This window comes from Salvelinus namaycush, chromosome 21 (assembly GCF_016432855.1).
Source record: "Salvelinus namaycush isolate Seneca chromosome 21, SaNama_1.0, whole genome shotgun sequence".
In the NCBI taxonomy this organism is placed as follows: Eukaryota; Metazoa; Chordata; class Actinopteri; order Salmoniformes; family Salmonidae; genus Salvelinus; species Salvelinus namaycush.
The window spans coordinates 4,078,351-4,102,022 of record NC_052327.1 but is presented as its reverse complement, the minus strand read 5'-3'; positions in this window follow the sequence as shown (position 1 = coordinate 4,102,022).

Below are 23,672 nucleotides of genomic sequence, written 5' to 3'. Positions count from 1 at the left end.
CGTAGCCAGGGCCACACTTAAAAAGTCAGACATTATTTACAAAAGATGCATGTGTTTAGTGAGTCCGCCAGACCAGAGGCAGTGTTCTCTTGATATGTGCATGAATTGGACCATTTTTATGTCCTGCAAACCATTCAAAATGTAACGAGTACTTTGGGTTGTCAGGGAAAATGGAAAATATTTTCTTTAGAAATGTAGTGAAGTAAAAGTTGTCAAAAATATAAGCAGTAAAGTAAAGTACAGATACCCCACAAAACGACGTAGTACTTTAAAGTATTTTTACTTAAGTACTTTACACCACTGTGTATGGAACAATCTTCAGAGATCCCTAAAAATGAATGTATTGGTACCTTTCAGGCAGTTCAGGGTGTTGCTTGAGTACCTCTTCGCTGAGAAATTAGATTGTTTTTCCATAAGTGTGTTTTATTCGATTTTTTGTATTCTCTTTTTTTCGATTACATTTTTCTGGTGTATATCTGGTGTCTCAATAGGATTTCCTGTTAAAATAAGTAAGTGATAATGCCCGAGAAGCCAGTGTTTGGAGGATATATTTGCATGGGTGTTGTTAGGCCAGAGACTAAGTCAATATACCCTCCAAACACCGACTATGAGGGCATTATCACTTTTTTACAACGTGTTACCAACATATTCTAATAATGATTGACATATTTTCATTAAACACTTTATTTTGATAAAGGTATTCATACTATTTCACCCTTCCACGAGATGTTGTCCTGACACAAATCTAGGGTTACTACCCAAGCCGCCGTTCGTTCTATTGGTTCAGTTGCCAGAGACTCTACCCAGTTGTTAAGTCTTTTTGTTCTGTATCTGTGGACGCGACCCAGTCGTTTAATCTAAATGTTCCATTTCTATATGTTCTTATCCCTTGCTTACAGTCACTTCAGACAGGGCAGACAGAATAACAGAAAAGTAGCTGCATTTGCATTTGTTTAAGCTATTTTCTAGTGACATTTATTTGGATATATTCATAAGAATGAGCTAATGATCAGCGATTTCACCTGGCAGAGAAAATGTGCGCTTTCGTCAGAAAACTGTTGTTCAGAGGAGCTAGCCAACAATACAGCTAACACAAGGAGGGCCGGGCACGCCCCCATTCTCATCGACGGGGCTGTAGTGGAGCAGTTTGAGAGCTTCAAGGTCCTCGGCGTCCACATCACCAACAAACTGTCATGGTCCAAACACACCGAGACAGTCGTGAAGAGGGCACGACATAGCCTATTCCCCCAAAGGAAATTGAAAAAATTTGGCATGGGTCCTCAGATCCTCAAAATGTTATATAGCTGCACGTTCGAGAGCATCCTGACTGGTTGCGTCACCGCCTGGTATGGCAACTGCTCGGCCTCCGACAGCAAGGCACTACAGAAGGTAGTGCGTACAGCCCAGTACATCACTGGGGCCAAGCTTCCTGCCATCCAGGACCTCTATACCAGACGATGTCAGAGGAAGTCTCTAAAAATTGCCAAATACTCCAGCCACCCTAGTCATAGATTGTTCTCTCTGCTACCGCACGGCAAGCGGTACCGGAGCGCCAAGTCTAGGTCCAAAAGGCTTCTTAACAGTTTCTACCCTCAAGCCATAAGAGTCCTGAACAGCTAACCAAATGGCTACCCAGACTATTTGCATTGACACCCCCCCCCTCATTTTTACGCTGCCGTTACTCTCTGTTTATTATCTATGCATAGTCACTTTAGCTCTACCTACATGTACATATTACCTAAATGACTCTGTACCGGTATCCCCTGTATACAGCCTCATTACTGTTATTTTATTGTTGCTCTTTAATTATTTGTTATTTTTCTATTTCCATTTTTTTCCCTCATTTTTATAAATGTATTGTTTACTTCAGTGTATTTAGTAAATACTTTCTTAATACTTTCTTTTTCTTAAAGCTGCACTGTTGGTTAAGGGCTTTTTATTAACCATTTCACTGTAAGGTCTACCTACACCTGTTGTATTCGGCGCATGTGACAAATAAAATTAGATTTGATCCGTTCAAACTGAAGCTGAAAAGACTGCAAACTAGCTGCATTCCGTTTCGTTTGACCTGTTTACTATTGACATTACTTTGCATATATCCATACAAATTATGCCGGCTGATTCATGATTTCGACTGGCTGAGAAACGCTGCTTGCCTGTCTGTCTCGTCCCGACTCCCGACCCCTACATGCTCATTCCTATCGGACAGCTGGAGATCGAATTTCAACATCGAAACAAAGTTTCATATAAATCTCCGCTGTTGAAAACCAATTGCTAGTCTAAAAGAAATGGAAGATAATGTCTACAGGCTTTTGATCAGTGGAGATCAAGTTCATACATTTTCCGGCTGGGCTGATGAGACAGTGAGCTGGAACAGAGTAAATTGGCATTTACACGTCATAGCTTTGGCCGGTGGTAACTTGTGGAGTAGACACCAGCTGGAATGCAGTTTTAACCAATCAGAATCCAGGATTAGAACCACCAGTTGTATATAGGTCAAATAAGTGTGTGCAGATGCGTGCGTGCGTATCTGTGTCCGCTCATAAAGGTTATCGCATATGGGTGGCATTTAATTCTCATTATCTACCTGCCGTAGCCGCCTCTAGCTATGGCAATGTAATACCACATAGACTATGTTTTGTGGCCTTTAATTGGGTGTGGTGAATAGGACTAGGGTGAAGTTGCCCCTGTAGACACTGATCTTGAGTCAGTTAGGATTGGGGGAGGGGTAGCTGATCCCAGATCTGTACTAAGGGAAACTTCCCCCCCAGAGCTAGTGAATAGTAGCCTGTCTGATGCGACCAACGAGGTACAGGATGACATCGAGTTTGGTCGTAGTCAGACTAAGTGTATAGGTGTGTGAGTTGGACAACTGTCTTCTAGACTGTATATTGTATCCGTATGGCACAGTCAGTTTATTTCTTATTTATTTTTCTCCCTTCTTATTGTACCCTTCCTTTTTTTGTTTATCCATATTCACAGTAAGTAGTATCAAATACTCACGCTCTCTCCTTTGCTCTATTTTTATCTTATACATTTTTCTCCCTCTCTCTCATTCCCTCTTTTCCCCTCCCTTTCTCTCTTTCCCCCCCAACTTCTCTTTGGTACTTTCCCTGCCCATATATCTCTCCCAGTCAAGCTCTCTCCTTTCTTCTCTCACTGTCCTCTTTTTGTTGTCTCTATTTCCCCCTCTCCTTCTCTCCCTCCTTACTTCCTTGTCCTCGCTTTCTGTTTCTGATCTCCCTGTGCAATTTGACAATTTTGAGTTCTGTCCTGTCTCTCTTTCTGGGTTAGGTTTCATCCGTCCTGCTATTCACTCTCTCTTTTTCTCCCTCTCTATCACTCTCTTTCTCTGGGTTTATCTCAGTCTCTCTTTCTATCGTCCTGGGTTTCTGTCCGTTTCCTTAGAGCTCTTAAAGCTCTCATATTCTCTCTCTCTCTCTCTCTCTCTTTCATTCATTCATGCTCATTCATATTTCCGAGGAAGCCCTGCTCTGCTGCCTAATCAGCCCAGCCAGTGTCTTAGCACCTGGGTGTGTTGCACACACGCACGCACGCGCACACGCACACCAAGGAGAGATCAGTCTGTTTAATCTATTTTATACTGTCTATAAAGCTCCGACAGGGAGGAGAAAAGAACAGAACAATTATAGTATAATTTATGTCAAACTTGCCGTGTGATATTTTGCATGATAACACTTTTTTCTGGAGAAAGCATTACCATGGTCATGACAGTGGAGATTCAACGTGTGGTTTAATTCGTATATGATTCATGCTAAACATTGAGTTATACAAGCACATTTCAGTTTGGATTGAACACAGAAATGTGACTGAATAACTGTGGTTTCTCCTGCCGTGCGTTCAGTGAAAACAGCTTCACCCGACATCTCCTTTCCAAGTGCTTTGGTGGTAATTCTGTCAGCCACCTGCAGTGGCTTGTGGGAACGGCTGAGTGAGAAACCTGAAGGACGAGAGAAGGAGGGTGTTGGATACAGATGTACTGTCACTGTGAATTAGGAGGGATATCATGTTGGAGACAAATTACAAGTGTGTGTGTGCGCGAGAGTGAGATTGTGTGTATAGTGACTTGTGAGAGTGTGTGTGTGTGGGTGTGACTCTGCGTGAGAAAGAGAGCATATGTGTGTGTGTGAGTAATATAAATGACAGTGGAGACACCTAAAAGGAGCATCAGTACAGCTCTCTACCTCCACACTCTCTCTCCCGTCAGCATTCGGAATCACTCAGCCACACAGCGTTAGTTGCCAAGTGTGTGACACTATGCCCCTACATACACACACACACACCTCTGCACCTACCTCTGTGAGTGAGATACATGTGCCAGCCCTCACTGCCCCGTCGTCAAAGCTGTACGGACACTGCCGTGAGTTGAGCTGACGTCAGTTACACTCCGGCTAAAAATGGCAGTCCCCTGTCCAGACCGCCGAAAACCACTCGCTCGACTGAGCATCTCTCCGAATCCTCGCCTCCTCGGATATACTACCTGCATGCGTGACCAATTGGAGGAGACGCAGGAGCAACTCCAGCGATTTCTTCAGGTCAGGGGAAAACGCAACCCCTTTCCGAGAGCCTTTTCCTCCCTTCAGACAACACAGCCTTGGATCTCACCAAGCAGAATGCTGCTGCTTTAGGGAACATCAGCCCACCGAGAACTGTGTCTTCGCAAGCTTTCGCTATCTGTTTACCCCTAGTAAGATCTATTAATGATTAAATGTTCTTACAACTCTTTATGGATACATTTTGCTTGTTGACTTACTCAGCTAAGGACCAGTTCATAGCGTCTTCACCTCAGGGTTGGAGTCAATTTAATAAAAATGTTGTCAATTCTGGAAGTTAACTAAAAAAAAGGGAAATTAAATCACATATAATTTATACTAAATTGATATTGTCAGCAAAATATGCGAAAATATGCACTGAACATCTGTGGCTGGTTGCACCAGTTGGGCGTAAAAAAGGTCTTAAAGGCTAATCGGGCGTAGCTACGTCCGACTTTGTGATCAGAGTTGACACCTGTTGCACCAACCAAAAACAAGACGAGTCGTAGCAAGGTCCGGCGTGAGCAATGTACCTTCATGAGATTAGATGCTTCATAATGATGGTTGCTAGGCAGCGCCCGTTACTAAGCTGTTACCATGCTCGTGGCAGGTCTAAACTTTGTCAGGCATGTACATCGCTCATCACGTCGCATAGCCCACCACTATGCGTGCACGTTTTCTCAACCGCAACTGGATGGATCCCATAAAGAATTACCGTGGGGAATAAATATCACCGAATGACGAAAACATTGAAATAAAAGGCTAATGCAATTCAAGGCATTTATAAAATTGTTGCTTAATGAAACTTACAGTCATTCAACTGTTATAATAAATGTAAAGCAATAGCCATGTGCAGTTTAGATGATCATTTCAGTACCGTTTTGATTGGGACAGCGTCATCACGCTGAGATCTCAGTGTTTGAGACAAGCGTGGGGACTCATCTTGATAAATCAATCAATGTCAGATTTTTTGTTTTCACTGAATCTCCTTTTGGATATTAGGCCGGGAATTATTAGCTATGTTAAGGTGAGTGTTAAGGTGAGTGATCATTAGTCTAGTTTGCTCATCTATTAGCAGGACTGATAACATTTTGCTAGCATGGTAGGCTATGTAATTTAGTTTTACTTAGATTTGAGTTTTACTTGAATAGTTTTAATTTAGCCTAAAAAGTGTATTATTTGACTGTTAATTCACACATTTACGCAACTCCAAAATCCCGCAGAGGTTGTAAAATATGAACATGATGTAACGGTTCTCGTCCTCTTCGTCCTCTTCGTCTGAGGAGTAGCAAGGATCGGACCAATACGCAGCGTGGTAAGTGTCCATATTAAAACTGAACACTAAAAAATACAAAATAACAAAGTGAATAATACCGAAAACCGAAACAGTCCTGAAATGTGAAAACAAACACTACAACAGGAAACAATCACCCACAACACACAATGAAAAACAGGCTACCTAAATATGGCTCCCAATCAGAGACAACGACTGACACCTGCCTCTGATTGAGAACCATACTAGGCCCAACACATAGAAATCTAACAACAGAACAAAACATAGAAAAACAACATAGAATGCCCACCCCAACTCACGCCCTGACCAAACTAAAATAAAGACATAACAAGGGAACTAAGGTCAGAACGTGACACATGAAACTTGCATGCTTTTGAAATATAGATTGCTTCTATTTTCTATGCATATCATGATGAAGATCATCCCAATTTAACACCCTATGCCTGCTCCCTACTACAGTGGCTTGCGAAAGTATTCACCACCCTTGGCATTTTTCCTATTTTGTTGCCTTACAACCTAGAATTAAAATAGATTTTTTGGGGGGTTTGTATAATTTGATTTACACAACATGCCTACCACTTTGAAGATGTAAAATATGTTTCATTGTGAAACAAACAAGAAATTAGACAAAAAAACGGAAAACTTGAGTGTGCATAATGTCACGCCCTGACCGTAGAGATCCTTTTTATGTCTCTATTTTGGTTGGTCAGGGCGTGAGTTTGAGTGGGCATTCTATGTCTGGTGTTCTATGTTGTCCTTGTTTTGTTTTCTATGTGTTTGGCCTGGTATGGTTCCCAATCAGAGGCAGCTGTCTATCGTTGTCTCTGATTGAGAATCATACTCAGGTAGCCTGTTCCCACCTGTGTTGGTGGGTGGTTATTTCTGTTTAGTATGTTTTCTGTTTTGTGTGTATACCTTACAGAACTGTTTCGTTTCATTCTCTCTCTTTGTTGTTTTTGTCATTTCAGTGTTCAGTTTATTTTATATTATTAAAATGAACACTTACCACGCTGCACCTTGGTCCTCTTCTCCTTCTCCCGACGAAAATCGTTACACATAACTATTCACCCCCCTAAAGTCAATACTTTGTAGAGCAACCTTTTGCAGCAATTACAGCTGCAAGTCTCTTTTGGTATGTCTCTATAACCTTGGCACATCTAGCCACTGGGATTTTTGCCCATTCTTTAAGGCAAACTGCTCCAGCTCCTTCAAGTTGGATGGGTTCTGCTGGTATACAGCAATCTTTAAGTCATAGCACAGATTTTCAATTGGATTGAGGTCTGGGTTTTGACTAGGCCATTCCAAGACATTTAAATGTTTCCACTTAAACCACTTGAGTGTTGCTTTAGCAGTATGCTTAGGGTCATTGTCCTGCTGGAAGGTGAACCTCTGTCCCAGTCTCAAATCTCTGGAAGACTGAAACAGGTTTCCCTCAAGAATTTCCCTGTATTTAGCGCCATCCATCATTCCTTCAATTTTGACCAGTTTCTCAGTCCCTGCCGATGGAAAAACATCCCCACAGCATGATGCTGCCACCACCATGCTTCACTGTGGGGATGGCTTTCTCAGGGTGATGAGAGGTGTTGGGTTTGCGCCAGACATAGCATTTTCCTTGATGGCCAAAAAGCTTTAAAAAAAATTCATCTGACCAGATGTTTGGGGAGTCTCCGACATGCCTTTTGGCGAACACCAAACATGTTTGCTTATTTCTTTTCTATAAGCAATGGCTTTTTTTTGGACACTCTTTCGTAAAGCCCAGTTCTGTGGAGTGTACGGCTTAAAGTAGTCCTATGGACAGATACTCCAATCACCACTGTGGAGCTTTGCAGCTCCTTCAGGGTTATCTTTGGTCTCTTTGTTGCCTCTCTGATTAATGCCCTCCTTGCCTGATCTGTGAGTTTTGGTGGGCGGCCCTCTCTTGGCAGGTTTGTTGTGGTGCCATATTCTTTCCATTTTTTAATAATGGATTTAATGGCGCTCCGTGGGATGTTCAAAGTTTCTGATATTTTTTTATAACCCAACCCTGATCTGTATTTCTCCACAACTTTGTCCCTGACCTGTTTGGAGAGCTCCTTGGTCTTCATGGTGCTGCTTGCTTGGTGGTGCCACTTCCTTAGTGGTGTTGCAGACTCTGGGACCTTTCAGAACAGGTGAATATATACTGAGATCATGTGACAGATCATGTGACACTTAGATTGCACACAGGTGGACTTTATTTAACTAATTATGTGACTTCTGAAGGTAATTGGTTGCACTTAGATCTTTTTTAGGGGCTTCATAGCAAAGGGGGTGAATACATATGCACACACCACTTTTTTTAAATGTATTATTATTATTATTTTTTAAACAAGTCATTTTTTACATTTCATTTCACCAATTTGGACTATTTTGTGTTTGCCCATTACATGAAATCCAAATAAAAATCCATTTAAATTACAGATTGTAATGCAACAAAATAGGAAAAACGCCAAGGGGGATGAATACTTTTGCAAGGCACTGTTGGTGCCACTGGTATAATGTTTAGGTCCGGCGTAGAGCTCATTTTACGTCGGACATAAAGTTACAACCAATTTACGTCCAACTGGTGCCCTTAACGATTTTAAGTACCCCAGTTTGCTCATTTACCCCTTAAAGAAGGGGTGTCAAACTCATTCTACGGAGGGCCGAGTGTCTGCGGGTTTTAGTTTTTTCCTTTCAATTAAGACCTAGACAACCAGGTGAGGGGAGTTCCTTTCTAATTCGTGACCTTAATTCACCAATCAAGTACAACGGTGGAGCAAAAAACCCACAGACACTCGTATCCCTATGTGGAATGAGTTTGACACGTGCCTTAAAGCATGTGTTCCCCAGCTGGTAGTATCCCATGCAGTCTGTCAAATACCTAGAACACAGTAACTGTCTACATCTCTGTTCCTTCCTCTTCCTCTAACACAGTCCCTGTGATGTTTCTGTTCTGCTGCTGTTTTCGCTGTGTGTAAAAGTCGTTGTTGATTTTATTGAGATGCCGAGGCTGATTGAGGTGTCATCGCGTGTTGCCATGGTTCTCAGGCAGACGTCATTTTTTGCCCGTGGTGGCAGGCAAGTGAGTCATGCTACCGCCCGCCACCCGCTGCCTTCTCCCCCTCGCAGCAAGGCAGGCAGGAAAAGGAGGCGTCGAGACGTATTCAAGCCCCGCCAAGTCATAGCTTAATTAGATGGTTCTTGTACTGTGTGTGTGTGTGATGGTGTGTATGTCTCTGTATCTCTCTCTCTGTCTCTCTCTCTCTCTCTCTCTCTCTCTGTCTGTGTCTGTGAGGTGTGTTTGTGTGAATGTTACAGAATAATTCATGCTTAAGTGTTCTTCTCAACAATTCTTCTTTCACTTGTCTGTCAGTGAGTTGGCTTTGTTTATTTAGTCAGTCACTCCCACATCAAAGAGGAAACCAGGCAAGCTGTGATTTACAGCCTGATAGCAATATGTTTGGGACGACCAAGAAATGGATTGGTGAATTATATTAATCATGCATTGAATTGTATCCATCCATTCTGCCAACAATTCCATACTGTACGTCAAAGAGTCAAATATAACCTATTTTTAAAAGCTCTTATGAAGTTGGTTTTGTAGCATAATCTGGGAGTTTGATATTTTTAACTGATATTATGATTGTCTGTTTTGTTTCATGTCTGCAAAGTTATCAAAACACTGTCAGTTACACTTGAAATGTACAAGCAGAGCTAGCATCAATGACACGCATGTCAATCTCTTCTGGCTCAAAGTAGAGGAGAGATTGACTGCGTCACTACTTGTCTTTGCGAGAGCTATTGACATGTTGAAATCACCGAACTGTCTGTTCAAGCGACTAGCACACAGCTTAGACAACCATAAAAACCCCACAAGACATGCCGCCAGGGGTTTCTTCAAAGTCCCCGAGTCCAGGAACTCTATTCCACGTCAGGTAACTCAAGTGAGCAGTAAAATCAGATTTTAAAAAACAGATAAAATGACACCTTATGGAACAAAGCGGACTGTAAAGAGAGACACACACATACAGTGGCAATAAAAAAGTATGTGAACCCTTTGTGATTACCTGGATTTCTGCATAAATTGGTCATCAAATTTGATCTGATCTTCAAGTCACAACAATAGACAAACACAGTGTGCTTAAACTAATAACACACAAATGATTGTATTGTTATTGTCTATATTGAATACATCATTTAAACATTCAGAGTGTAGGTTGGAAAAAGTATTTGAACCCCCTAGGCTAATGACTTCTCCAAAAGCTAATTGGAGTCGGGAGTCAGCTAACCCGGAGTCCAATCAATGAGACGAGATTGGAGATGTATGTTAGAGCTGCCTTGCATTATAAAAAACACTCACAAAATTTTAGTTTGCTATTCACAAGAAGCATTGCCTGATGTGAACCACGCCTCGAACAAAAGAGATCTCAGAAGACCTAAAGATTACGAATTGTTGACTTGCATAAAGCTGGAACGTGTTACAAAAGTATCTCTAAAAGCCTTGATGTCCATCAGTCCACAGTAAGACAAATTGTCTATAAATGGAGAAAGTTTAGCATTGTTGCTACTCCCCTAAGAGTGGCCGTCCTGCAAAGATGACTGCAAGAGCACAGTGCAGAATGCTCAATGAGGTTAAGAATAATCCTAGAGTGTCAGCTAAAGACGTACAGAAATCTCTGGAACATGCTAATATCTCTGTTGACGAGTCTACGATACGTAAAACACTAAACAAGAATGGTGTTCATGGGAGGACACCACGGAAGAAGCCACTGCTGTCCAAAAAAACCTGGGAAAAAACTGTCTGAAGTTTTCAGAACTGCACCTGGATGTTCCACAGTACTACCGGCAAAATATTCTGTGGACAGATGAAACTACAGTTGAGTTGTTTGCAAGGAACACACAACACTATGTGTGGAGAAAAAAAAGCACAGCACACCAACATCAAAACCTCATCCCAACTGTAAAGTACTTTGCTGCCTCAGGGCCTGTACAGCTTGCTATCATCGATGGAAAAATCAATTCCCAAGTTTATCAAGACATTTTGCAGGGGAATATAAGGCTATCTGTCCGCCAATTGAAGCTCAACAGAAGTTAGGTGATGCAACAGGACAACGACCCAAAACACAAAAGTAAATCAACAACAGAATGGCTTCAACAGAAGAAAATGTGCCTTCTAGAGTGGCCCAGTCAGAGTCCTGACCTCAACCCAATGGGGATGCTGTGGCATGACCTCGAGAGCAGTTCACACCAGACATCCCAAGAATATTGCTGAAGTGAAACAGTTTTGTAAAGAGGAATGGTCCAAAATTCCTCCTGACCGTTGTGCAGGTCTAATCCGCAACTACAGAAAACGTTTGGTTGAGGTTATAGCTGCCAAAAGAGGGTCAACCAGTTATTAAATCCAAGGGGTTCACATACTTTTCCCACCCTGCACTGTGAATGTTCACACAGTGTGTTCAATAAAGACATGAAAACGGTATAATTGTTTGTGTGTTATTAGTTTAAGCAGACTGTGTTTGTCTATCGTTGTGACCTAGATGAAGATCAGATCACATTTTATGACCACTTTATGCAGAAATCCAGGTCTTTCCAAAGGGTTCACATACTTTTTCTTGCCACTGTGTGCACGCTAACACACACACTTTACACACACTTACATTATAATGATGTATTTTTGTTGTATTGTGGTATGATACATTTTGTATTGTAAATTGGTAGTGGTGTATGACATTGTTTTTTTTATGTAATTGCCTTAATCCTGTTTGGACCCCAGGCCTTGGCAGCAGCTAATGACATTCCTTCATAAATACAAATATAGGGAATATGGTGACATTTTGCATGGTGCCTATTCGCATGTTTTCCACCCCAAAATATTTCCCGTCAAATACACTGTGTTGAACAGGGAAAAGACTTGCAGAGAACTCCCAATCTCGGAAATCCCATTTCATTATTCAAAATTCCCTTTATACGTACACGCTCACTCAGCAGAGGGGAACGTCATCATAGAGGGATATGTGCACTGACATGCACGTTTACCCGTGTTAGAGGCCTGCTATTCATTGGTTGCTGTACCGAGTTGCCTGAGGCCTCGGTACAATAGTGATTTTTTAAATTATTCTTCGGTGAGTAGACAGCCTTTAGCTTAGTGGGCTAAAGCAGTCTAAGGAGTTCAGTCTGATCTGAGGTGGCAGGCTTATAGCATTACTGTAGATAGAGAACACAGAGTTTGGCAAGCTTAGATTCCATTGACACTACGGCTACCATGACAATAACATTTGAGTTTGTATTGATTATCGGTGAAATGTAACATGTAACTGTGTGGGTGCAATTTTCCATTCTCTCTCTCACATTCACCAATCGCTCCCCAAATGCCCTCGGTTCCCTCTTTGCTCCATTCTTTAGCCGTGTACTCGGACACGTTGGCATCCATTCACAAGCACACAAGCGTGATATTGAATCACACAAAGAGCTCTGGTAATTTCCCCGCAGGGTTGTGCCCCACTGTGTTGGGTGGGACAGGGGCATAGAGAGAGAGAGAGAGAGAGAGAGAGAGAGAGAGAGAGGAGGATGGAAAAACACTCACGTCAACATGGTTGATGTAACTGCTTGCACACTCTCCTTTTTATTTTGTTCTCCTTCTACTCTTCCTTTTGTCATAGCTGTGGCACTTCTGGTTGTTCTTCGATGCATATAGGTCATTTCCATGTAAAACGGACCCATGCAGCACCGATATGTGAAGTTCATAGGAGCATGTCAAATTAGAGGACAAATGAATGCTGAGTTTATTTATTTATAAATGAAAGCATATGTACATTTTTTCAACCGTTTGCCATCCTAAAAAATTGGACTAAGCAAAGGCTTTGATTTCTAGTCAAACAGATTGAAAAGGGGTCTTAGAAAACATCGACCAGAAAAAGTCTTAAAAGGGATTAAAAATACATCAAAAACACAGTGATGTTGTGTTAATAATAAGACCCCTGCCAACTAATATCAACACTTATATTTCATTTTAGAGACATTGTTCTGCCTTCTGTAAGTTTAAGAAACATTGCCTTGTGCCTTAAGATTCTGTGACCAAATGCTCACATATCTTTAAGATATTTTCTCATTTCTCTCCCTCACGGAGGGAAGATAATGACATTTCACAGAAAGTAACAAGTAAATGTAGACCTATTTATTAATTATAGTGTTTTTACGGATATAAATTTGGTTTCGGAATCGGTAACGGAATTCCTGAAGTTGAATTGACTACAACAGGAAATCACAGTATTCACAAACCAGAGTTGTGTTCACAAGTTTGGGCAGCACAGCACAGCACAGTACAGTACAGAAGTACAGCACAGCACAGCACAGTACAGTACAGAAGTACAGTACAGCACAGTAGAGTACAGTACAGAAGTACAGCACAGCACAGCACAGTACAGTACAGAAGTACAGCACAGCACAGCACAGTACAGTACAGAAGTACAGTACAGCACAGTAGAGTACAGTACAGTAAAGAAAAGTACTGTACAGTAGTACAGTGCACAGTCGAGCGCACTAGAGTTGAGTACACTATACTGTACTGTACTGTATTATACTGTACTGAACTGTAAATCTTCTCTACTGTACTTTACAAACATAGACATCTATGTTTCAAAAGTGTGGACATCAAAGTACAGCACAGTAGAGCTCACTAAAATACAGTAGAGTACAATACTGTAAAGCACAGCACAGAACAGTAGAGCCACTAAATTACAGTAGAGTACAATACAGTAAAGCACAGAACAGTAGAGCTCACTAAAGTACAGTAGAGTACAATACTGTAAAGCACAGCACAGAACAGTAGAGCTCACTAAATTACAGTAGAGTACAATACTGTAAAGCACAGCACAGAACAGTAGAGCTCACTAAATTACAGTAGAGTACAATACTGTAAAGCACAGCACAGAACAGTAGAGCTCACTAAATTACAGTAGAGTACAGTACAGTAAAGCACAGAACAGTAGAGCTCACTAAATTACAGTAGAGTACAGTACAGTAAAGCACAGCACAGAACAGTAGAGCTCACTAAATTACAGTAGAGTACAATACTGTAAAGCACAGCACAGAACAGTAGAGCTCACTAAATTACAGTAGAGTACAGTACAGTAAAGCACAGCACAGAACAGTAGAGCTCACTAAATTACAGTAGAGTACAGTACAGTAAAGCACAGCACAGAACAGTAGAGCTCACTAAATTACAGTAGAGTACAGTACAGTAAAGCACAGCACAGAACAGTAGAGCTCACTAAATTACAGTAGAGTACAGTACAGTAAAGCACAGAACAGTAGAGTTCAGTAGTACAGTACAGTAAAATAGAGTTACACCTTCAGATTTGGTCCGGTCCGGACCGACTACATTTGGTTTTGTTTGGGGGCAGAGCTCATTAATATAATAACTAGTGTGTAAAATAATACTCAACTATGCAAAGGAAGATAATGCATAATTCTACCTTTTGTGTATCTATTTAGGATACATCACCATGAAGAGAATGACATTACTGGGTATAAATCCACTCCGCTTACTGTAGTTCAATAAGTCAAAGTGTCATGTCATAGTTGACACCCCATTTTATGTGCAGACATCATTGAATTTTATTTCGGAGCAGATATTTGAGAGTTTTTGGAAAACGTGGACACATAAAACTCTGAGGGAGCTTTTAAAGAAATCCCATTAACAAACCGGTCCTCCGGTAAATGTGTTTTTGTAAAAATGTCAGTGAAAATTGTTAAAAGTAGTCATTGTGCATGGAGTTGTATGGTTTGATAAACTTTGAACTCAAATGATTTTAGTTTGGCATACATTGAAAGTGAAAAATCTGAGTCTCAGTTCAATTCCGTTACCATGGAATTGCCCAATAGTAGATGTAAGGGATAAACGTTGACATTCTGTACGTTACTTTGGAAATAATGGACGACGCAAGCGGGACGAGGGGCGAGTCCCTTTGCAGAGTTCATTTTTCCAAGGTAATGTACAGAACGGAGGCGTTTATCCCACTTATACCACAGTTGCCAAAGAAAACAATATGAAAGCACACATTTACCGTTATAAATATTTATTTTTCGTTGATATTTCCATTTTTATAAGATAATTCATACTTTTTCATCTTTTGTCAAACATTTTTCAGCCAATCGTTCGATTAGTTCGATATTTCCAGACGCCACCCAGTTGTGCGTTTTTTATGTTTCGTTGCCATGCTCAGTAGCAACATTCTTATCCCTTGCTCGCTGCTAGCTAGCCAACTTGCTACGGCCATACAGTCAAATCAAATCAAATGTTATGTGTCACATGCACACGGTTAGCAGATGTTAATGCGAGTGTAGCAAAATGTTTGTGCTACTAGTTCCTGACAGTGCAGTAATATCTAACAAGTAATCTAACAATTCCCTCTGCAGCCAGAATAATAGCTATGTTTATTCAAATCAAATCAAATGTTATTTGTCACATGCGCCGACTACAACCTTACTGTGAAATGCTTACTTACAAGTCCTTAACCAACAATGTAGTTCAAGAAATTGATGGATGCAATTAAATATTTACTAAATAAAAAATCTAATCAAACGAATAGTAACACAAGAAATGTACATAACAATAATGAGGCTATATACAGGGGGTACCGGTACCGAGGCAATGTGCGGGGGTGCAGGTTAGTCGAGGTAATTTGTAAAGTGACTATGCGTAGATAATAAACAGCGAGTAGCAGCAGTGTAAAAACAAAGGGGGGAGGCGGCAATGTAAATAGTCTGGGTGGCCATTTGATTAGTTTAGTTGTTCAGCAGTCTTATGGCTTGGGGGGTAGAAGCTGTTAAGAGCCTTTTGATCCTAGACTTGGCGCTCCGGTACCGCTTGCCGTGCGGTAGCAGAGAGAGCAGTCTATGACTTGGGAGACAGGAGTCCTTGACAAATTCTTTGGCCTTCCTTTTACACCGCCTAGTACAGTGGGGCAAAAGTATTTAGTCAGCCACCAATTGTGCAAGTTCTCCCACTTAATAAGATGAGAGAGGCCTGTAATTTTCATCATAGGTACACTTCAACTATGACAGACAAAATGAGGGGAAAAAATCCAGAAAATCACATTGTAGGATTTTTAATGAATTTATTTGCAATTTATGGTGGAAAATAAGTATTTGGTCAATAACAAAAGTTTATACCCTTTGTTGGCAATGACAGAGGTCAAACGTTTTCTGTAAGTCTTCACAAGGTTTTCACACACTGTTGCTGGTATTTTGGCCCATTCCTCCATGCAGATCTCCTCTAGAGCAGTGATGTTTTGGGGCTGTTGCTGGGCAACACGGACTTTCAACTCCCTCCAAAGATTTTCTATGGGGTTGAGATCTGGAGACTAGCTAGGCCACTCCAGGACCTTGAAATGCTTCTTACGAAGCCACTCCTTCGTTGCCCGGGCGGTGTGTTTGGGATCATTGTCATGCTGAAAGACCCAGCCACGTTTCATCTTGCTGATGGAAGGAGGTTTTCACTCAAAATCCCACGATACATGGCCCCATTCATTCTTTCCTTTACACGGATCAGTCGTCCTGGTCCCTTTGCAGAAAAACAACCCCAAAGCATGATGTTTCCACCCCCATGCTTCACAGTAGGTATGGTGTTCTTTGGATGCAACTCAGCATTCTTTGTCCTCCAAACACGACGAGTTGAGTTTTTACCAAAAAGTTATATTTTGGTTTCATCTGACATTCTCCCAATCTTCTTCTGGATCATCCAAATGCTCTCTAGCAAACTTCAGACGGGCCTGGACGGCTTAAGCAGGGGGACACGTCTGGCACTGCAGGATTTGAGTCCCTGGCGGCGTAGTGTGTTACTGATGGTAGGCTTTGTTACTTTGGTCCCAGCTCTCTGCAGGTCATTCACTAGGTCCCCCCGTGTGGTTCTGGGATTTTTGCTCACCGTTCTTGTGATCATTTTGACCCCACGGGGTGAGATCTTGCGTGGAGCCCCAGATCGAGGGAGATTATCAGTGGTCTTGTATGTCTTCCATTTCCTAATAATTTCTCCCACAGTTGATTTCTTCAAACCAAGCTGCTTACCTATTGCAGATTCAGTCTTCCCAGCCTGGTGCAGGTCTACAATTTTGTTTCTGGTGTCCTTTGACAGCTCTTTGGTCTTGGCCATAGTGAAGTTTGGAGTGTGACTGTTTGAGGTTGTGGACAGGTGTCTTTATACTGATAACAAGTTCAAACAGGTGCCATTAATACAGGTAACGAGTGGAGGACAGAGGAGCCTCTTAAAGAAGAAGTTACAGGTCTGTGAGAGCCAGAAATCCTGCTTGTTTTGTAGGTGACCAAATACTTATTTTCCACCATAATTTGCAAATAAATTCATAAAAAATCCTACAATGTGATTTTCTGGATTTTTTTTCTCATTTTGTCTGTCATAGTTGAAGTGTACCTATGATGAAAATTACAGGCCTCTCTCATCTTTTTAAGTGGGAGAACTTGGACAATTGGTGGCTGACTAAATACTTTTTGCCCCACTGTATATAGGTCCTGGATGTCACGAAGCTTGGCCCCAGTGATGTACTTGGCCATACGCACTACCTTCTGTAGCGCCTTACATTCAGATGCCGAGCTTCAGATGCCGAGCTTCAGATGCCGAGCTTCAGATGCCGAGCTTCAGATGCCGAGCTTCAGATGCCGAGCTTCAGATGCCGAGCTTCAGATGCCGAGCAGTTGCCATACCAGGTGTTGATGCAACCAGTCAGGATGCTTTCGATGATCCAGCTGTAGAACCTTTTGACTAATCTTTTCAGTCTCCTGAGGGGGTAAAGGTGTTGTCGTGCCCTCTCCACAACTGTCTTGGTGTGTTTGGACCATTATAGTTGGTTGGTGATGTGGACACTCTCGACCCGCTCCACTTCAGTCCTGTCGATGTTAATGGGGGCCTGTTCGGCCCGCCTTTTCCTATAGTCCACGATCAGCTCCTTTGTCTTGCTCACATTGAGAGAGAGACTGTTTTCCTGGCACCACACTGCCAGGTCTCTGACCTCCTCCCTAGAGGCTGTCTCATCGTTGTCGGTGATCAGGCCTTCCACTGTTGTGTCGTCAGCAAACCTAATGACGATGTTGGAGTTGAGCTTGGCCGCGCAGTCATGGGTGAACAGAGAGTACAGGAGGGGACTAAGGAGCACACCACAGAGGGGCCTCAGTGTTGAGGATCAGCGTGGCAGACGTGTTGTTGCCTTAGCTTAGTGATGAGCTTTGTGGGCCCTATGGTGTTGAACGCTGAGCTGTAGTCCATGAACAGCATTCTCACATAGGTGTTCCTTTTGTCCAGGTGGGAAAGGGCAGTGTGGAGTGCGAATGAGATTGCGTCATCTGTGGATCTGTTGGGGCGGTATGCGAATTCGAGTGGGTCTAGGGTTTCTGGCATGATGGCGTTGATGTGAGCCCTGACCAACATTTCAAAGCTCTTCATGGCTACCGACGTGAATGCTACGGGGCAGTCATTATTTAGGCAGGTTACCTTTGCTTTCTTGTGCACAGGGACTATGGTGGTCTGTTTGAAACATGTACAGTAGGTATTCCAGACTCCGTTGCACTTGATTAAGATGTTTATCCCGCTTATACCACAGTTGCCAAAGAAAATAATACTAAGAACACATCTACCGGTAGAAAAAATATATATATATGTTGATATTTTAGATAAGCTAATTCGCACTTTCTCATATTTTGGTTGCTAAAGACGCCACCCAGTCGTTTGTTTGACTAGTTCAATATTTATGGACGCGACCCAGTTGTTCGTTCTTCATGTTCCGTTGCCATGCTTGCTGGAAATGTTCCTATCCCTTGCTTGTTAGATAGCCAGCTAGCTACGGCGATCAAAGTCACAACCTCTACGGCCAGAACAGCGGCAAAGTAGCTGTATTCTATTGGCATTAATTCATTTCGATACATCCATAACAATGAGCTGTTGATTCATGATTTTGCCTGGCACAGCTAGAAAAGTCTGCCTTCTCGTCAGGACCATTGTCAACACTGAATGTTAATTATGCATATCAAACACTAGGCTAGAAGTGAAATAAATTGTTCATTGACAGCAAACCTGCCAATATGACAATAATGATACCCGTTGCTGAAAACAGCTGGTCAAACTAGAAACATGCGGGAGAATTTGATAGCATATTGGCAGGTTTGACAGCATATTCATGTTCATCACTCACCACGTTAGGTCATCATCAGATGCTAAAAAAAATATATATATTTGGACCTGCATTTACAATGTATCCAATTTAATTTGGTGTAGTTGTCTGTTTAGCATTCTGTAACTTTGTAGCAAGTACGCATGTATGTAGGCTCATATTGCGTCATGATTGCAAGGTGTCCCGATATCTTTTCCAACTGTTATCTGCTTTTAATGTCCATTCCATAATGCCCTTCTAGCCAATCCGAAACAAGTATTAAAAATTGTCTTCATAGAATAATATTCTGTCATATTTATTTGAATAATAGATCAAATCAAGTCTTTCTATGAAAATGCCTTTACTACAAGTCTTACCAGTACCATACACATCTTCTGATAATGAACAAGCTGTCGCAGGTAAATGCATTATACAAAATGAACACCGGTATCATAAACATAATCTTATAGTAGTTGTAGCAATACAAACAGCTAGTGACGACGTTAGTGTCAGGGTTAATTGACTAACAGGCTTGGGGTGGCATATTGATCTGATTCTGTTTAATCTGGCACCTCAGTTAGGTTAATGACTGGGTCAGTCAAAACAAAGACCTCAACTGCAGCCTGAGGCTTCCTGCACCAAATACATAGACCTGGGTCGTATTCATTAGAGCACAACGTAGCAAAACGTAGCAAAAATGTTTGCAATGGAAAAGGAAAACTTGCGTTTCATAATGGACAAGTTCAGGCCCTTCTTCAGGGCATTTTTTTCCATTTGGTGTTCAATGAATATGACACTGCTGGTTTGCCAGTATGTGTTGTATCCAGCCCTTTTCTCCACACCCATATACAGTACCAGTCAAAAGTTTGGACAAACCTACTCATTCCATTTTTTTTTAAATAATAGTGAAGATATCAAAACTATGAAATAGCACATATGGAATCATGTAGTAACCAAAAAAGTGTTAAACAAATCTAAATATGTTTTATATTTGAGATTCTTCAAAGTAGCCACCCTTTGCCTTGATACAGATTTGCACACTCTTGGCATTCTCTCAACCAGCTTCATGAGGGAGTCACCTGGAATGCATTTCAATTAATTTGTGGAATTTCTTTCCTTAATGCATTTGTGTCAATCAGTTGTGTTGTGACAAGGTAGGTACAGAAGATAGCCCTATTTGGTTAAAAACAAATAAGCAAAGAGAAATGACAGTCCATCATTACTATAAGACATGAAGGTGGCAGGTAGCCTATTGGTTAGAGCATTGGGCAAGTAACCAAAAGGTTACTGGATTGAATCCCCAAACTAACAAGGTAAAACTAATCTGTCGTTCTGCCCCTGAACAAGGAAGTTAACCCACTGTTCCCTGGTAGGCCATCATTGTAAATAAGAATGTGTTCTTACCTGACTTGCCTAGTTAAATATATATATATTTTTTAATGCAGAACATTACATGAACTTTGTGCAGTCGCAAAAACCATCAAGTGCTATGATGAAACTGGCTCTCATGAGGACTGCCACAGGAAAAGAAGACCCAGAGTTACCTCTGCTGCAGAGGATGAGCCTCAGAAATCGTCAATCACAGTGGTTCGTCCTTTAAAAGTTGCGCCGCAGCTTGCATGGTGCCACATAATTCAATGGCACGTTATTTAAGTGTGAACCACTGGTACCATTAATGCTAGTTAGTGCTAGTTTGACCACCAGAGGGCATCTTTGAGAAGCATTTGATAGCCTTCAATAGTGGCTGTACTAGAGAATGCAGGCACGCGAGGAACCGGGGTTCAATTCCCCGATGGGGAGGAAGGAGTAGGCTGTCCTTGTAAATAAGAATTTGTTCTTAACTGATTCCATGTGTGTTATTTCATAGTTGTGATGTCTTCACTATTATTCTACAATGTAGACAATAGTAAAAATACAGAAAAAACCCTGGAATGACTAGGTGTGTCCAAACTTTTGACTGGTACTTGCTTAATTAATTAGATTAATATTATGGTGTGTCTTTTACAAGAAAAACTAAAAACCCTTTGGTTTTCCGTAAGGATGGAACGGAAAATTTGGCTCTGTACAACGTGACAATCGGGAGTACAGTACTGGGCTATTTAGCTAAAGAATTACTGTGTCGTGTGGCCCGTGGGAGACCGGGGTTCAATTCCCCGACGGGAAGGAAGGAGTAGGCTGTCCTTGTAAATAAAAATGTGTTCATAGCTGACTTGCCTAGTTAAATAAAGGTTACACTAAGAGCATAACATTTCTACACACATTTCTACAGAGATTCAGTGAAAATAAAAATCTCTCAATTTGTCAAGACCAGTCCCCACGCTTGTCTCAGAGCAGCACGAAACGGTGCTAAAATAGTTGTAGGCTATTGCTTCTAACTTCAATATGCTCTTTAAATAAATAAGACCTACACCACTTTTAACAGCACATTACTGAGACTCATGTCGCCTACAGTAGGCCTACAGTATATCGAGAAATATGACATGACTCTCCGCCAATAATTACATATGGAGGATTGGAGGATATTTCTGTAATTCAGTGATATTTATTCCCATAGTAATTCGTTATGGATCCATAACTAAATAAAATCGGCATTTTGAAAGATTATTTTTATCATTATTTTATTAACGAATGCATAAAGATGCCATTACTAGTTACACTGTTTTAGTTTGAACGTGCAGACTGGCACTAAGTACAGAACAGCAGGAATGTTTCCCTTGTAAACGCCATTATTTGTGCAATGCCCCTTAGTGTGGCGGGGTGTGAGTCCACTCCCCCTCCCCACTTCCTCTTGCTCCACGGTGCCCACTGTGAAGTTTGGCAGAGGTGTGATTATGTGGGGGTGCTTTGCTGGTGACACTGTCTGTGATTTATTTAGAATTCAAGGCACACTTAACCAGCATGGCTACCACAGCATCCTGCAGCGATACGCCATTAGTGGGACTATCGTTTGTTTTTCAACAGGAGAATGACCTAGGCTGTGTTGCAGGGCTATTTGACCAAAAAAGGAGAGTGATGGAGTGCTGCATCAGATGACCTGGCCTCCACAATCACCCGACCTCAACCCATGAGAGATGGTTTTGAATGAAAAGCAGCCAACAAGTGCTCAGAATATGTGGGAACTCATTCAAGTCTGGAAAAGCATTCCAGGTGACTACCTCATGAAGCTATTTGCGAGAATGCCAAGAGTGTGCAAAGCTGTCATAAAGGGAAAGGGTGGCTACTTTGAAAAATCTCAAATGTAAAATATATTTTGATTTGTTTAACACTTTTTTGGTTACTATATGATTCCATATGTGTTATTTAATTATTTTGATGTATCCACTATTATTCTACAATGTAGAAAATAGTACAAATAAAAACCCTTGAATGAGTAGGCGTGTCTAAACTTTTGACTGGTACTGTATTCCTATCACACTTTCTCTTTACCAGGTTAAGGGGTAGATCACCTTAAACTGAAAGTTGTTCCAATGTTTTCAAAACTCCATAGTACACAGCTGTCTGTTGTGTAGATCCTGCTAAATGCATTACGAGGGTTCAATCCCAAATTAATTGGAAAGATTGGTATCGTCTAATTTCCGGTTAAATCCATCTCATTAGATGTTTTTCATCTTCACCGTTCATTTCATTTATGAATTGAGGCCTGGATATTTCTCCTGACACGTACATTGCATCTCAAATGGCACCCTTATGTCAGTAGGCGAGACCCAAATGCAGACCCAGGAGGCAGATGGTTGGAGTTCAAGATGTTTAATAAATCCAAAGGGTATAAGCAAGCGAATGGTCGTGGACAGGCAAAAGGTCATAAGCAAATCAGAGTCAGATCAGGGGCCATAGGGTTCTGGTCAAAAGTAGTGCACTGTGTAGTGAATAGGATGCAATTTGGAAAGCGTATAGTTGGATAGTTGGAACTATCTATTAACTGATTGATGGTTTGGAGTATAATTTCATACCTACTTTAGATGGCATTGAACACATGCAAATATCTGACAAACTTAGATTTTGGGCTGATCTATCCTTTCAAAGCTCGATCCACATTGACTGGGTTGCCATATTGCATCTGTGGCCATATGTATCAAGCGTCTCAGAGTAGGAGTGATGATTTAGGATCAGGGCACGTGTTCATAAAATGTTTCAGAGTAGAAGTGCTGATCTAGGATCAGGTCGCCCAAGTCTATATAACTTTTGTATTGTGATCTTAGTTCAGCACTTCTTTTCTGAGAAGCTGTATGAATATGGAGCTAGTTTCCCCTGTCCATGTAATCCTATTCATTGTGATCTAAAAGGCTAAATTAATCCTAAATCAGCTCTCCTACTCTGAGACCCATGGCCTTTCTTGCTTTCCGTCATTCACTCCTCGTAACCAGACCTCTATTGGCTAGGTTCCCAGGTTTCCTTGTCTTGAAGGTCGACTTGACCGAAACGTCAGCAAATAATTGTTGAAAGGAGAAAATGTGTTGCCCAGTGGGAGTCATTTCCATATCTTGATGGCTTGAAGGGATCCCCACTGTCATCACAGATGGTTAACCAGTACAGTCACACTGTCCCTGCATCCCATTGGCTCCCTACTGGTTCTTTTAATGCCAGAAATCAATAGGGAGTTGTTTCCGGGTCTTTTTTTGGGAGGCACTGGTGCCACTGTGCAAATCAATGGCTTTGAACTCAGATGAA